General features: G+C 36.7%; 1 protein-coding gene across 5 annotated transcripts in view; it reads left to right on the plus strand.

Moving 5' to 3' along the window:
* LOC145265556 (BAR/IMD domain-containing adapter protein 2-like) overlaps nt 1-15,598 on the plus strand; it is a 213,332-nt gene that overhangs the window by 86,006 nt on the left and 111,728 nt on the right. The window contains exon 1 of one of the 5 annotated variants that reach the window (XM_080121526.1): nt 13,694-13,916. The exons of the other annotated variants lie outside the window; for them this stretch is intronic. The gene's annotated coding sequence lies outside the window, so the exon portion shown is untranslated. Of the gene's footprint in view, nt 1-13,693; nt 13,917-15,598 lie in introns of those variants that run through there. 5 annotated transcript variants of the gene reach the window in all.

The following is a 15,598-nucleotide window of genomic DNA, read 5'->3' on the forward strand; positions in this document are numbered from 1 at the left end:
TATAAGATGGATTTAGCAAGTAATGATATAGATATGTAATTTTCAACTAAATTTTTTTTATTTTTAAATTAAGGAGGCCTCAAGAACACTACTAAAACCAAGTTTCTAACCGCCCAACAAGAAAGAGTTGCAGACGTTCGAGTTGTGAAAGAAATTATGTAAATTATTTGATTTTGAGTCGCAACTTAACACGATTAGACATCTAATCCATTGTAAAGGTCACTGGAAAAATGGTTGGTTCATTATACCACTTCAGGCGGTATCTATTGTCACATTTTTTGGAGAGAGGGATTCAAAACCGGATTCGAATCGAAATCTAGTGAGCAAAGTCCCCTTCTCCTCCCTATTTCTTCTTTCTCACAAAAGAGATGTAGCAAGTCTATCTCTGCCTGATCGTTATTTTCACCGCATGTGCTCAACTGAGCTTTTATCTATGATATATGCCCTGTAGTATATTGACACTGCTCTATCTACAACTGCCAGCCAACAATTTCCCTTATTATTTATCTGTGCCTAAAACTAAACGTAAATTCTATTAGCAAAGAAAGTTTTGTTTTTTTTTCTTTTTTGAGGAATTTACTGTTACGTTTCATACCGGGCCACACCGGATAAATGTGTGTGTGTATATATATATATATATATATATATATATATATATATATATATATATATATATATATATATATATATATATATAATTATTATTTATTTTGAAACAAAGAATTTGTTGCTTAGATAGCGTCCTCAAGCATGGGCTGTACTAAAATGATGTATAGAGGACAGAAAATTTTCGCAGCTTGGAAAAGGATCACTTTGTTCGCTATTTTAATACGATGACCCTTTGGTTGCATTAATATATATATATATATATATATATATATATATATATATATATATATATATATATATATATATATATATATATATATACACACACACACGTACGTACGTAACTTTTAAAAATGGACTTGATATTAATGAAGAACTAGGCAAAAGGGGTAGCTGGCACAATACTGGTCCACAAGGAAAAATAGTGAGGGTTGCGTTGTGTGGCGTTCATCGGGGATTGCGCCCAAAACCTCCCTCTTACGAGATAGAATCTTATTTTTTTGCAATGACAAGAGATTACTTATGTAAGTTAGTATTCGTTTGGCAAAAGAAAATTCCCATTGCAATAAAACGAGGAGGAATTTTTCTTTCCAGTTTGTAGCGTAAAGTTGGTGTAATTTGTGTCTTGTTACTTGATTTGTTTTTCGAAAATTATTAATTACAATTGGAGGGTCAAACTTTTAATTTTTGTGTGTGTGTGTGCACGCACGTTTTCAACATCTCACTACTGCTTAAAGTATGTTAAACTAACAATTTCTCAGGTAAATTCGACACTGTTGTGAAAACTTCCAACTGCGCAGCCCGACCCGCTCTATTGTGCAAACTGCAGAGCCCGAAAGCCTGACATGCTTTCAATTTGATTTGCACATGGCTACATACGTAGCATGCCTTCTTCCAACTCGTCCCGTTCTCTTCACGTAGGTTTTTATTCACCTGTTTCATTTGCATAGAAATGGCGACAGTTTGTGTTGCTCACGTGACCATCAGCAATAAAACCAACTGGGTGTCGCCATTTTAGCCTTTCTTTGTTTCCTTTTTTTTTCTTTTTGTTTTTCTATTTTTTTTTTTTTTTTTTTTTTTGTTACACGACCGACCCTTTTAAGTATACCCACATACTAGCCAAGTAAGTTACGATTTTCCCTACAAAATGTAATAGTAGTGAAAGAACTTTATTAAATGAAGAGCTATTACTAAAGGGAGATAATATACTTATGTAACCGGTAATTTTTTTTTACGGGGAAAGAATCAGCAAGTGTTTTTGTTTTCAAAGCATTGTCTATAAATTAATGACTTTACGATCAAGTGCAAATCTAAATATACCGAGCATTAAAGTCGTCAGATTGTGAACGAAACGTGTTGCAACTAGAATTAATTGTGAATGAAAAAAAATGTGTAAAATAAAAAAATAAAAAAAACTATCGTCCAGTTATTTACAAACTGGACGGACTTGATTGGAAGTTGTAAATTGTCAGTAGGTTTAACTGATTTAGTCCTCACTCAGACTGATAAGAAAATTAAAACCAAAAGTGGTTTACCATTAACGAGAAAATGTTGCCGAAGATTCTCGCAGCTAGCATAAAAACAATATCAAAGAATGTTTGTAATGTAAATGTTTTTTTTTTTTTTCGTGGTTTTTTGTTTGTTCTTTTTTATATAGAGGCGGCGAATTTGGAATTAAAATAAATCACAGAAATTTTTGTTTTGATCTTTCGGACTACTGCTCTCATCTTCAGTGTCAATTTCACAACGTTCCGGTTGATGTAACCTCCGACCTTCCTTAGGCGTATCTTCTCAAATTTAGGAACCAGCACGGAATTTCGAATGGAACCCTTTTATTTCATGGTAGTAGCATGTTCTCGTTCCGTCAGCCATGACTGAATAAGGGTCCTAAGTAATTCGCAAGTGTACTTTTCGGTCGCCCACACTAAGGATTGAACCTACAACCTTCAGGCGAATATCACTTTACAATTGAATTTTTCCAAGTACACTAACCACCACTGCGGACGATTCTTATACAAATTTTAGGAGCCTTAAACCTACTTTTATTTCTAGATGTAAATACCACTATTTATTACTGCATAGTAGTCCTATATATTACTCTTTATATAATATATATATATATATATATATATATATATATATATATATATATGTATATATATGTGTGTGTGTGTGTGCTAAGATTTTGTTCCTTAGAAGCGGTTAGGGTTAGTTTGAATTAAATAAGATACGTATTATATACGTTTGAAGCCAAAACAACGCATTGTTACAAAATAAACAGATATTTATTTTGTTTGAAATTTATGATAAAGTTCATAAATATATTTCGAAGGAAACCTTCATCTTCAGTATGACTTTTTTTTTGCCAAGTTGTTGTTGGAGCAGAGAATTAGCCGTTTGTTGTTTCTACAGTAGAAACCTGTTTATTTTGTAACAATGCATTGTTTTGGCTTCAAACGTTTATAATACGTATCATATTATATATATATATATATATATATATATATATATATATATATATATATATATATATATATTGTCAAGACTAATGAGATTAGTCCTTGAATGTAAAATTCTCTTTGAATAAATAGTATATATAGAAATTATTCTGGAATGTGTGTAAACGTCCGTTTCAGTATAAAAGTTAATTTGTGAAACAGTATACCTTTTGCACATGTTAATTAAATCGTGAACAGACAGACAGAACGACTTTATTATAATAGATATTTTACTAATTCGCCCCAAACAAGGCACAGTGCTACTTGGAGGTAGGGGCTACTATTTCCAACAAAATTTGCAGAGACACTATATAGGGATTTGGGCAGCAAGATGTCTGTCCACATTACACTTGAACTTCTGGATGTCAGTACAGTAAGGCAAGCAGGGATCCACGAGGGAAGTCAAAAATCTGGTCGTTTGAACGAAGAAACTATTTGAGTCGAGGGCTTTTTGGCATGTAGGGATCTCTAACGTGTAGTGTTAAGTTTTGAGACATTGTGTTGAACAAAGATGGTGGCATAGTTCAGATCAGTAACCAAGATGGCGGCGTAGTTCAGATCAGTAACCAAGATGGCGGCCAAGAATTAAATGCGGTCTGTGACGTAGTAAACGGCGAACTGATTGAATCCAAAATTCGAAAATTTTTATAATAATTTTGGGACGTTTTCATTGGTTGTTTAGCACAGCGGTTGGTTATAAAAATGATTGGCGAATCCATTCGTCTCATACCCACATTTTACATGTAGAGGTGGGATTTTGCTGCTTGGTTGGAGGTTGGTCGAAAGTGTAGGACTTTTTGGACACCCTGTATATCACTGATGGTTGGTTTCTTCTATATATATTACCATTCCTAAACATTGGGTTGACAATTTTTTTTTTTTTTTTTTTTTTGTAAGCTTGTTTAGGAATGAAAGACTAGTAGCAGATGCATCAGCTCAGATATGGCGACAATATTCCATGCACGGCCGAATGGTGGTCTTGTAGAGATATAGGAAATTCTCAGACGTAAGCAACTTTGTAGCACAGTAGGGAGAATCAACCTTCTTCGTAGCAGTTTTGGCTCTTAATGTATTCGTTCGATTTATATCACATGTGAATGTTAGGCCAAGTAGTTTGAATGAAGAGCTTTCAGGTAGTGTATCATCAACCATGGCTATCAGTGGTTGAGTGGTAATGTATATAAAATTACCTAACGATCAGTGGTAATACATATAGAAAAGAAACTAACCATCAGTGATAATACAGGGTGTCCAAAAAGTCACTCAAAAATAAAAAATTATTAAAGTTCAAAATCCTCATCAGTGACTTTTTGGACACACTATATATAAAAGAAACTAACCACCAGTGGAAATATGGATAAAATATAGAAAAAAGAGCTTAACAACCGCGACACCGTCAACTAGAATCGAAGCCAAAAGATACAACTTACCACCCTCATTCCTTAGTTTCTGAGCAACACCCATACGCATGCATATATATATATATATATATATATATATATATATGGTAAAACTGGTAATTAGTAAAAACCTGAAGAGAGTGCTCAATACTATTTCAGAGCAAATATGTGTTTCGTTTTTTTTATTACCGTTTTATCTGTTTGGTTACATATGTTTCGGATGTTGGACCATGTTTACGATCCAACAGCCTCGTCAGACCTTACAGAAATGGTTGTTAGTATTTGGAAGAATTTTAAATGGAACCTTGTACTTGTGAAACGCATGACACCTTCAAAAACCCTCTCTCTCTCTCTCTCTCTCTCTCTCTCTCTCTCTCTCTCTCTCTCTCTCTCTCATCTACTTCATAGACCGGGCTGAACAAGTAAAAAGTAGTCAAATTTTAAAACCTAAAAATTGAAATTACTCCCCCCTCCTGCCTTACCCCCCCTCCTGCCTTACCCCCCCCCCTCTCTTTTCTCTTTACTACCCTCTCTCTCCCCCTCCCTATATCCATATATCTCCACCCACGCCTACCTTAATCTGCTACCACCACCACACACAATACAATCTAATGTATTTTAACCTTCAAAACTGAAATATTGTCAATACCCGTCTCCCTTCCCCCCTTACTATCTCCTACCCCCTCCTTTTTTATATTTCTTTTAAAACACTTCCAAATACTAACAACCATTTCTGTAAGGTCTGACGAGGCTGTTGGATCGTAAACATGGTCCAACTTCCGAAACATATGTAACCAAACAGATAAAACGGTAATAAAAAAAAAATAAAACACACACACATATATATATATATATATATATATATATATATATATATCGTACTTTGAGGTAATTGCGCCAAATTCGAGGGTAATTGTGTCAAAAAAAAAATGCTCTTTATATGCGTGGTTGCCAAAAGAGCACTTTTAGCTAATTGACACAGTTACCCCAAAGAACTGTGTGTGTGTGTGTGTATATATATATATATATATATATATATATAATCATTCAAACACTGTAGTGTTTAAATATATGGTTAAGTGGCAGTCTTAGTCATTTAGAACTGCTTTAAAGCTTCACCGCTCACTCATTTTTCAACCAAATTTCAGCCAATTATTACAGTTTTCATTTTTTGTTCAGTAAAACTAAAGTTATGAATTTACTAGTGTTCAAAATCGTAAAAAAAAAAACGTAAGGAGGTGAGTGATGTTTTTTATGACTGGTTTCCATAGCAACCACGTCGCTTTAGCAACTACTGTTGCTACCAATTCACCGCTCTCGCGAAAAGAGAAGTAACAAGTGAAACAGAGAGAATGAAAGAATGAAATGGAGATAATTGGGGGGAATTTTATTGAAAGTACATTGTTATTACATATGTGTATGTTATGTTTATGGAGGCAAAAAAAAATAAGGCTGAAATTAAACAAAGGACAAGTGAATTTACTGGAGGCTTGAAAAAAATCATGGATAACAATCGAAAAATGCGAGCATAGAAAAGTAATATGGTTAAACTTAAATATGTAAAAGAAAAGGACAAGATATTCTAGTAAAAAACATAAATTTTGCAGGATTAAGATTTTTTTTTAATTCAATTTAAAATTATATAATCAATTCTTAATGCTGCAATATTTTAAGTTAAAAATTAATATTTTTTATTAGAATATCTTGTCCTTTTCTTTTGCACGTTTAAGCTTAACCATATTACTTTTCATGGCCGCATTTTTCTATTGTAATATATATATTCACCTGCCATCCCATTATTTTAAAAGATAGAATCGTCAAGGACAAGATGCAAACGAGAAAGGTCCAGAGTTTTATAATCATAAAGATTAATAAAACTAACCATTAGTGGTAATATATATTCAAGAACCTAACTAATTGCGATGTTTTTAGGCAATTTATATATCTATAAAATGAAATTGTCTGTGTGTGTACATTTCTCTACCAAACTACTCTGTCAATTTTCAGTCTACAGACTCGAGATTTGGCATAAAGGGTATTGAGACTTGGGAAAATCTTTTTTGACCAGAAATTTGGCTGTCAAGGGGTCAAAGTTCAACGATTTGACCTTAGAACACTCTACAAAGCTCTTCCACCAATTTTGGGTCTAAACACTTGAAATTTTAGATGTAGGTTACTTGGATATGGATCAAACTTTTGGATTTGAGCCCAAAACAAATGTTAAGAGGTTAAAATTGGGGTCAAAGTTTAAAAAAATTGACCTCTGCGGTCTCTACCAAATTACTCAGCCAATTTTTGGTCTAAACATTTGAAATTTTACACAAAGTGTATTCAGACATGTAGCAAGCTTTTTAATCAGTTTTTGGGCGAAACTTTGGCTGCTGAGAGTTCAAAGTTGAAAGTTGACCTTTACAGACTCTAGCAAACTCCTCCGCCAATTTTGGGTCTAAACACTTGAAATTTTAGATGTAGGTTACCTGGACACGAGTTAAACTTATATATATATCCATCCCATCAATCCACAGCCTTGAGCCCCTGGAGAGGCATAGGCCATCTACAACTTTGTAGATGCTTTTGTAGTGAGGAGTTCTTTTTACAGGGTGAGGGTGCTGGCCCCACGCCCAACCTTCCCAGAAGGTACATACAGCGCCTAGCCTTCCCAAATGGTCACCTATCTGGTATTGGCCAGGCTCAACGTTGCTTAACTTCAGTGATCTGGCGAGAACCGGTGTGTCAATATGATTGTGCCATACATATATATATATATATATATATATATATATATATATATATATATATATACTAGCATTTCAACCCGGGTTGCCCAGGTGTTTGGAAGTGTATGTTGAGCAAAAAAAAAAGCAGTCAATCTTTTTTTAAACTTTGATCCCTATTATGACCCCTTAACATTTATTGTTTGGGGCTCAAATCAAGTTATTAAGTAGATCCATGTCCAAGGAACCTATATCTAAAATTTCAAGTTTTTAGAGCCAAAATTGTCGGAGGAGTTTGATAGTTCTCAAAGGTCAAATCGTTGAAGTTTGACCCCTAACAGCAAAATTTCTGGCCGAAAACGGATTACAAAGATTTTCCCAAATCTCAGAACCCTGTATATTAAATTTAGTTTGTAGACTGAAAATTAAGTTATTGCGAAAGGAAATGTACACAGACACACACACGTTCACCTTTATAGATATATAGATACATACATACTAGCATGGGTGGCCGGCGTTGCCCGGGTGTTTGGAGGTGTATGGTGATAAAAAAAACTAAAATAAAAACAAACGGTCAATTTTTTTAACTTTGACCCCTATTATGACCCCTAAAAATGTATTTTTGGTCTCAAATTACATTATTAAGTTAGATCCATGTCCAAGGAACCTATATCTAAATTTTCAAGTGTTTAGACCCAAAATTCTCGGAGGAGTTTGGTAGAGTTCTCAAAGGTCAAATCGTTGAACTTTGACCCCTTAATCGCCAAATTTTTGGCTGAAAACCGATCATATCGATTTTCCCAAATCTCAATACCCTGTATATAAAATTTCGAGTCTGCAAACTGAAAATTCCCAAATCTCAGTACCCTGTATATAAAATTTCGAGTCTGTAAACTGAAAATTCCCAAATCTCAGTACCCTGTATATAAAATTTCGAGTCTGTAAACTGAAAATTAAGAGTTATTGCGAATGAAAATGTAAACACACACACACAGCAGACAGACCCACAGACACGTTCACTTTTATAGATATACTAGCATGTGTGCCCGGCGTTGCCCGGGTGTTTGGAAGTGTATGTTAAACAAAAAAAACTGTAAATTTTTTTTAACTTTGACCCCTATTATGACCACTTAACATTTATTGTTTGGGGCTCAAATCAAGTTATTAAGTAGATCCATGTCCAAGGAACCTATATCTAAAATTTCAAGTGTTTAAACACAAAATTGTCGGAGGAGTTTGGTAGAGTTCGTTGAACTTTGACCCCTTAACAGCCAAATTTCTGGCCGAAACCCATCACATAGATTTTCCCAAATCTCAGTATCATGTATATCAAATTTCGAGTCTGTAGACTTTAAATTGACAGTTATTGTGTAGGAAAATGTATACACACACACACACACACGTTCACTTTTATAGATATATAGATATGCATGTAAAGTTATGAACAGTACATAGGGCCGGGCAAAGCGGGGCTGAACTGCTAGTCAAATAATAGTCATAGGAAAACTATGCACAGATTGTCTTAGAAGAGCCGTGATGTAAAACGGTTCTGCCCAAGCTAGCATGGAAACATGCTTAAAATAATGTGTATATAATTCGTTAAAAGTGAACGCATATTACACAGGGCAATGTACGCTTTTCAGGAAAATAAATTGCGTATGAGTCAGCATATACGCACGTACATGTGCGTGGGTTGGGGTTGACGAGTTAGCTTAAGGTTTTGTCAGATTTCGGGAAGCGTGAAGTTTTTAAAGAATGCGGTGTTTCGGCCTCCAACAACCGATGTAAATAGTTCGTGTCATGTTTGTGCGCGTAAAAAAAAATGTTCCCGAAAGTCGTGGGAGCTGTACTGTTTTCTGACTTTGTAGGCATATCCACGCGTGTTAGACACATGGACATCAAATAGGTGCTCCAGGTTGTTGTTGTTTATTGCATTCCATCTATAAATATAAAAGCGAAAATGTGTATGTATACTTTTTGTGTATATCGGCAAAAGGCTTTTTTCCGGGGCCTGCACGCTCGGCTCCCTCATTCTTAAAACTTTTTATATCACGCCTAAATCATAATATCTGTTGCAATATTTTGGACACGTAATGGGGTAGCTATTTATTTGGTGTCCATCACACCAAAATGTGGCACAAGGCCGGAAGGTGGAAATAGGCAAGCTCCCCTAAAGGAGGGGCACTCTTGCCTCATCAGAAATGGCAAGGCCTGGGAGGGTGGACCTCCTAGGTACTACCCAGGCAGCGTACCTCAGTCAAACAGGTGCGGGGCCGGTTCCCGGCCCCTCACCTGTTGGGCTGAGTGTCAAGTGACGAATCCTTGACTTGTACTACCCTGTCTCCCTGCAGCCGAAGCCGCTAGGAGACCTTCCCCATCAGATACAGTGATGGGGTATATATTTAATTGCCGCCCACATCGGCAATATTTGGCACAAGGCCTGGAAAGTGGGATACCCGCAGGCTCCCCTAAAGGAGGGGCACTCCTGCAATTTTAAAAATTGCCTGAGTAACCCCATCGGCATTCCCCGGTCGGGGCGCCTCAGGCAGCAAGCAATAAACTTGCCCCACCGGAAAGCCCGGTGGCATGGCCTGGGAGGGTGGACCTCCTAGGTATTACCCAGGCAGCGTACCTCAGTCCAACAGGTGCTGGGCCGGTTCCCGGCCCCTCACTTGTTGGGCTGAGTGTCAAGTGACGAATCCTTGACTTGTACTACCCTGTCTCCCTGCAGCCGAAGCCGCTAGGAGACCTTCCCCATCAGATGCAGTGATGGGGGTATGATCCTACACAGTAGGACGATTCTATTTATAAACGATGCTGCTAGGAACTGACGAATCGAATTAATTCACGTTCTGCTACCACATAATCAGAAACCAGAATTGCTCCATAAATATTAAACATTTTCTGTAGCAATTTCACATGTTTTTGTTTTTTTTTTCCATCTCAACACGGTAAGAATATTTTGATTTGTGGAACTGTCTACTGCAAACAAATCACCTCTCAGGATTTGTGTGTAACAACGAACCATTGGAAACTGTTCTGTCTACTGCAAACCAGTCACCTCTCAAAACTTGTTTAGAACAACGAAACATCGGAAACTGTTCTGAAACTAAACATGGTTTACACTTCTAGAATATCTACAGAGTTAACAACGGGGGTCGCCTGTCTATTTAATTTGGCCGACTTTGAAATGTTAATATTCCACATTTTTGGATCGCCACATATTGCTTTCGTTTTTCAGAAAGTTGGCCCAAAACATTAATTCTTTCACCCTCAACTGGGTACTTTTCTACAGGGAGGGGTCGCTTTTTTTGCCGATATTTTCAAAAGTCTCGCCTCTTTTCGATTGTCTAAGCTTAGTTTAAACCTACGTCACTTCCAGTTTGTTGATGGATGAAACAGCAAACGCGTCACTTTTGGATCACATTCTTTTTCTCCTTCACAGTACAGGTTCGAGCCTGCCTGCCTACTACCACTGTGTTTTTTTTTTTTTTGTTTTGTTTTGCTTAACACGCATCTACAAACACCTGGGCAATGCCGGACACCCAGGCTAGTCTAATATATAAAAGGCAAAATTGGTGCACATGTTTGTGCATGGCTATGAAAGGCTTTTTGTGTTGGGGTTCTCATGTCGATTAGATTTCGGGAGAAGTTTTTGTGTGCTTTCCAGATTGTAATATCTCAGATTCGCAAATGGACATTGTCTCTATCTTTTTTTTTTTTTTTTTTTTTTTTTTTTTTTTGATAGTTTTAAAAAAATTCCGCCATGCCATCATTTCGAGTGTTTGTCTTTTTTTTTTTTTCATATAAATAAAGTGAAACTAATCGACCAAAAACTTGCACCTGACCTTCCGGCCAGGTAGTATCTGTTCTGTAATTGGTCCTTGGTTAATGTCTGGGGAACGCTTCATACTGAGACAATAGTATTTATTTGGATACTGTCAGAGTGCTCCCTTTTTTGGCTTAGCTGCTTTTCCCCCGTGGGAGGTTTAAAAGCAACGCCATTTCTGCAAGTCATCTTTTTGATTGACTACGTTTAATTTGAATGCTTAACACTTTCGGTCACGTCACGGCGTAGCAGTAAGACGTCGGGTTTTCTTTCACTTTTGTTCGAGCCTGCCTGTCTACTACCACTTTTTTTTTTTTTTTACTCCTACAGACACCCGGGCAACGCCGGGCACATCTATAATATAAACCTAGGCTAGTCTATAAAATAAATCTCAATCGTTGGTATGTATATATGTCTGCCAAAAACTTTCGGCGGATGCGACAAATCCTGACGAGATCGGTATCATTTTTGAAGCTCAACGTCTCTGACGACAAATATCGAAAAATTGGCCAAAAGCGTTGATTCTTTCACCCTCAACTGGACAGTTTTCTCCGAGGGATCGGTTTTTGCATCAACATTTTCGCAAGGTCGTCGTCCAGGTTGGATTGACTACACTTAATATCAATCCTCAGGACTTCCGGTCGCACAATGGAGATATCGGCTAAGACGTTACGTTTTTTTTTTTAACCTTTTCCTCCTTTGCCTTATGGGTTCAAGTCTGCCTGCCTATTACTTTTTTTTTTTTTTTTTTTAACACCTCCCTCCACCAAACTGCATACAGTTGTTTGGATTCTTTCCCCCCCCCCCTGTTACTACCACTTTTATTTACGCACCCCCTCCTCCAGTGCTTCTTACTACATCACCTGCGTACACTTCGGACAACGCCGGGCACCCCCACTACTGTTGTTTTGATTTTGATTTCCCTCCTTACCCCGGGGTTTCTTACTACACCACCTCCACACACTCAGCCAACGCCGGGCACCTCTGCTAGTTATTTAGAAATGAAAAGATGAAAAGTTGACAATAAGGGTGCACTGATTAATCGGTAGATAATCGGTAATCGGTCTTACCATCCACTTTGCCGATTAATCGTTATTTAAATTTCATTATTTACAAATGTAGAAGTTGGCATACATATGGAGATTAGCTTTTGCCAAATTTCGGGGTTTTTAAGGGATGCATTGTCTCAGCAAGTAATAACCGAGAACTGTGGTTTCTTCAATGCTGTAATAATATCTGAATATAAAGGCATTTATTATCGATACTTTCCAAACAATACCTGCTTCTTGTTCATTTCGTCTCCCATGAAATTAACAAAACCTCACCATCTCTACACCAGCTTAAGTTTCTCACCGCCACCACGGGGTCACACATTCAGCGCACCTTTTTCTTCTGACCTCATGCCAGCATTTCTCGCCTTGACAAATTTTTTCTTTCATTTCATAATGGGCACATACATAGAGATATTAGAAAACAAAGCTAAACTACATAAGCACTTTGTCAGTTGAGTGCTGGGTGCGTGTGTGACACCATCATGAGGAAACAGTTTTTTCTAAGCGTTAAGTATCCCTATAAGACTAATAATGCTGTAAGAGGAGTATCCCAAGTGGTACGTTTCTTTTTCTTTTTTCCACGCATCTCAGCATACCAACGTGTTTCAAAATGTCTGCCACAAAGCAACGCAACGCAAACCAATGAGTCAAACAAAATTTCCCCCAACTCCTACTTTTATGGAACCCGGCACACCTCATTTGCATATGTGTAGCACAACTTTGTACAATCGTCCGAGACTGTGTGTCAAAACCTCACGGACGCCATCTTGGATCCCTTTTCGTCCCAACCCACAGGAAAGACAGACACGAGAGGGTTTGAAAAGTAGGCTGTTCTATTTTCCCCACAAATAATCTCTCACACTTAGACCGGGTCCAAAAAAGAGTTTAAAATCTAATAGATTTTGCACTATTGGCCAAGCTCCGACCTCTGTCTCATCACCACAATGTTGCATCCTTGTGCCTGTTTTACAAGTACTTTAATGGAATATGCTCTGATGAACTCTCAGCACTTGTGGCCCCTTGACGTACATGCTCTCAATTAACCCGAAAAGCAGCAGATTCCAACCCCTTCACTATTAAGATCCCTAGATGCTGAAAAACCTTCTACTCTAATAGTCTCTTCCTTTGGATTGATAGACTTTGGAATTCCCTCCATGCTTCTCTGACTATACTGACATGCAGAAGTTTAAATGTAAAGTGAACAAACATTGTGCTTCTCAACTTTCCACGGTCCCTTATTAGACATTATTCTAAATATTAACCCCTTACGTTCCAAGTGGCAATATGCCTTGCTTGGAGTGAAAGGATTAAAAAGCAAGTTCATTAAGTTCAGAAAGACTTCTCGCTGCTCAACTCCCCACCGACTCCTGTTGCCATTAAGTTCAGATACACATTAAGACGAGCTTTGTTTGTTTCTGTTTAGAAAAGAAAAAAGAAAGTTTAAAAGAATTGAAGAAGGTCAAAGGTCCGTTAGTTTCAAGAGTATAGAAATTCTTGTCCTTTTTATTCCGTTTAATGCCGTCTTTGTCGTCTAATTCACTATTTGTTTACCGGATGTCGCATTGGTTCCGGGCTTAGAAATCTCCTGTTCGCATACTTTGTAAACTCGATATGAAAAACAAACACTGGTTTATTTTTTCCTTACTGAACTCGCCTGAACTGGATTGTTTATTTATATGAGATCAAAGAAAAAAAGCCTTTACCCACCTTAATTTATTCACTTTATTCTCTTTAGTGCCAGGTGAATTCTCCAACCCTTGAAAGAGTGCAAGAAAGGCAACTCGGTTTTTCCTGTGTGAGAGAATTTGCAACGCGTATGTCATTATTTCGATACTTTCCTGGATCATTTTCGACACTATAGGAAAACTCTTGCTTGCCTTGTTTTGTTCTTTAGTCCTCACATTCCATGAGCGATGTTTCTGACAAAGGGGGAAGAGTTGCTGTTTTCTGGGTCGTAATCTATCTAACACTTATTGTTCGTTAATTTTTAACCTATATTTCCTTTTATTTTCTTTTATTTCCTTTTTCTTTTATTTCCTTTTTCTTTTATTTCCTTTTTCTTTTATTTCCTTTTTCTTTTTTCCTTTTTCTTTTTTTCTTTTTTCTTTTTTTCCTTTTTCTTTTTTTCCTTTTTCTTTTTTTCCTTTTTCTTTTTTTCTCCCCCTTATTCCTTTTTTTCCCCCCCTTTATTCCTTTTTTTCCCCCCTTTATTCCTTTTTTTCCCCCTTTATTCCTTTTTTTCCCCCTTTATTCCTTTTTCTCCCCCCTTTATTCCTTTTTCTCCCCCCTTATTCCTTTTTCTCCCTTTTCCCCCCTTTTTCTCCCTTTTTCTCCCTTATTCACCCTTTTCCTTTAATTTATGCAGATTGTGTATGTATTATTATAGAATCAATCCTCTATTGATTATTATATATTATGAGGAATAATTAACACTAATTCGAACTAATTCGCAAAAAAGATTTTTAAATAATGATAATGTCGTTCATCAAATTCCGTCTGTGTTTGTTTACAATATCTCGTCAGCTGATATTTGGGCTTGGCGATGAACATCCGAGAAAAGTCACTTCTGATTAATGTTTACTTTTAAAATATGCAAACAAAGAAATGATTTGCCGCGATTTTAAATGGTCTCTCTTTTATCGTAAATTGAACTCATTAATAAGAAAAAATTAAAATAAAATGGTGAGGGCTTGAACAGAGGATCATTCGATCTGTAGTCGAATGCTCTACCACTAAACTATATTTCCAGATTATAATAATAAAACTGTTTTGTTTAAGAAGAAATGATTTGCTGAAATTTTATTATCTTCCTTGGCCGGTGTGATGTAAAATATTCCTCTGTAAAAATTCTTTATCTATAAGAGAGAAAAGCTGCTTTTAAGATCGGATTTTTTCGATTTTTGATACTTATCAGATGAATTTCTGACGAAAACATATCTAAGAACACTACCAGACATATAAATTACCTTTGTGTGAAATTTGCAAAAGATAGGCTCAACCGTTTCAGAACCTATGAGGAAGGAACTCTCACACACAAACAATGACTTGTGTGTATATGTGTGTGTGTATATATATATATATATATATATATATATATATATATATATATACACACACACTAGCGTTGCCTGGGTGTTTGTAGGTGTGTGTTGAGGTGCAAAAGAAAGTGGAGGTGTGTGTAAGGGTGAGGGTTGAGCAAAAAAAAAAAGGGCGAGCGCAAAAAAAAAAAAAAGTGGTAGTAGGCAGGCAAGCTCGAACCAGTACCAAAAAGGAGAAAAAGAATGTGAAAAAAAGTGACGTGTTAGCTGTTGCACCCATCGCCAAACCGGAAGTGACGTAGGTTTAAATTAAAGCTAGACAATCAAAAAGAGGAGGTGACTTTCGAAAATATCAGCAAAAAAAAAGCGACCCCCTTCCTGTAGAAAAGAGCCCAGTTGAAGGTGAAGGAATTAATATTTTGGGCCAATTTTTCGATATTTGTCATCCGAAGGGTCGA

The sequence above is a fragment of the Euprymna scolopes genome, chromosome 40, assembly GCF_053919585.1.
Source record: "Euprymna scolopes isolate OS-2025 chromosome 40, ASM5391958v1, whole genome shotgun sequence".
Taxonomy (NCBI): domain Eukaryota; kingdom Metazoa; phylum Mollusca; class Cephalopoda; order Sepiida; family Sepiolidae; genus Euprymna; species Euprymna scolopes.